This window comes from Cryptotermes secundus, unplaced genomic scaffold (genome assembly GCF_002891405.2).
Source record: "Cryptotermes secundus unplaced genomic scaffold, Csec_1.0 scaffold73, whole genome shotgun sequence".
Lineage (NCBI taxonomy): Eukaryota > Metazoa > Arthropoda > Insecta > Blattodea > Kalotermitidae > Cryptotermes > Cryptotermes secundus.
This window is the reverse complement of record NW_019738871.1, coordinates 1,951,388-1,953,495: the sequence shown is the minus strand read 5'-3', so window position 1 is coordinate 1,953,495 and position 2,108 is coordinate 1,951,388. Positions and strand designations below refer to the sequence as shown.

The window sequence follows — 2,108 nt, the reverse complement described above, 5'->3', positions numbered from 1 at the left end:
GTTACTGGCCCGTGTGAGGGAGGATTGATGTTCAGGGCTGCTAATGGCAGGTGAAAATGTGTGTTGCAGCTTTTTTAAATGACTTCATGAAATGTTAAATTTTCTATGAAATTGTTGTTGGTTGTATAAGGAGTCTGGATGCTCAGATACCAGATGAATGGAAGCTTACTACATGTAGAAAGTGCAAAGATTCTCAATGAACATGTACTGAGGGAAAGGAATGGGGCTATTTGTTGACAAAGACAGAACTTAGTAGTTTAAAATACAGCAAAATTGTGATGGAATCTGCTGCTGTAACTGTTCAATGTATGCCCAGGAGTTTTGAGGGGAATTCCTGTAATCCTAATCAACAGTGCTCCACATTGTGAGACCTAGTTCTTCATCATCATCATCATCATCATCTTCATTTATTTACATTCCATAAATCCACTGCATATAGGATAAGGAATTAGTCATTGATAATACAAATAACACTACATAGAAATAATAATATAAATAACAATATAAGAAGAAAGCAGTCTTCTGGGATTTGGCACCGTGTATATGTGGTGTTAACCGACATTTCGGAGGAACGTATCGCCTTCATCTTCAGGGTAGAAGAAAAAATATAAGAAATCTGCAAGTGAAGAGACCGTGAGAACTGGTAAAAGCTTTTACCAGTTCTCACGGTCTCTTCACTTGCAGATTTCTTATATTTTTTCTTCTACCCTGAAGATGAAGGCGATACGTTCCTCCGAAATGTCGGTTAACACCACATATACACGGTGCCAAATCCCAGAAGACTGCTTTCTTCTTATATTGTTATTTATATTATTATTTCTATGTAGTGTTATTTGTATTATCAATGACTAATTCCTTATCCTATATGCAGTGGATTTATGGAATGTAAATAAATGAAGATGATGATGATGATGATGATGAAGAACTAGGTCTCACAATGTGGAGCACTGTTGATTAGGATTACAGGAATTCCCCTCAAAACTCCTGGGCATACATTGAACAGTTACAGCAGCAGATTCCATCACAATTTTGCTGTATTTTAAACTACTAAGTTCTGTCTTTGTCAACAAATAGCCCCATTCCTTTCCCTCAGTACATGTTCATTGAGAATCTTTGCACTTTCTACATGTAGTAAGCTTCCATTCATCTGGTATCTGAGCATCCAGACTCCTTATACAACCAACAACAATTTCATAGAAAATTTAACATTTCATGAAGTCATTTAAAAAAGCTGCAACACACATTTTCACCTGCCATTAGCAGCCCTGAACATCAATCCTCCCTCACACGGGCCAGTAACGTCATAGCAATGCACGATTACAGCACAGGTTAGTTGATGGTATATCAAAAATCTTTCACCCATTAATCTGCTATGACTCCCAAGGAGACACCCATGTAAGAACTAAAGCAAGAACATTTTGTTTCGACTTTGAATCAGAGCATGAAAATATTAAAAAGATTGGAAAAGGGTGAAAATTATGTGAAAACTGAATTCTGTAAATTCTTCTCATGCAACCAGCACACCCCATGACCCCTATATGCCAGATAATGGAGAGTTTATTTATGTAATTATATTGTGTAGCTTGTAAAAGAGATGGGAACTTTTAATTTTGACAGTTTCATTTTTAAAGAGTAATCTGAGACAAATGCCACGGCAGATAACTGTAACGTAAATATGAAAGGGTTGTGGGGATCTTGTCAATGTGTGTAGTCTTTGTCACTACTCCTATGACAACCCACTTCTTCGGAACAGTTTGTTGGCCCTGAAAAGGACCGTGGCGGCTGAGATGCTTGACCGGTGAGGTAGGACGGCGCGCGCCGGTAGGGAGAAAGGCTAGTTACGGTGAATGGCTGTTGGAAAGGCTAGTCGTTGAGCGCGGTCGTAGGAGCCATGAGGCAGTGGCTACGCCAGAAGCCCAGCGAGTCGGACCGTAACACAACCACCGGCGAGTCCAGGCGCGGTGCCCCAGTGAGTCGGGTGTGAGAGCGCCGGAGGGCCGAGGCAGTTGTGCCCGGCGCAGCCTGCCGATGTCTCTGAAGACCGAGCGCTGGCGACGAAGCCTGCTGGCTGAAGTTGCTTGCTGTGTGGCTTGAGCGTAGACTGCAGT

At 41.4% G+C, this 2,108-nt stretch overlaps 1 protein-coding gene across 4 annotated transcripts in view; it reads right to left on the bottom strand.

Moving 5' to 3' along the window:
• The window catches only part of LOC111871061 (medium-chain acyl-CoA ligase ACSF2, mitochondrial), a 74,511-nt gene that overhangs the window by 2,165 nt on the left and 70,238 nt on the right, over positions 1-2,108 (bottom strand). The window lies entirely within an intron of this gene.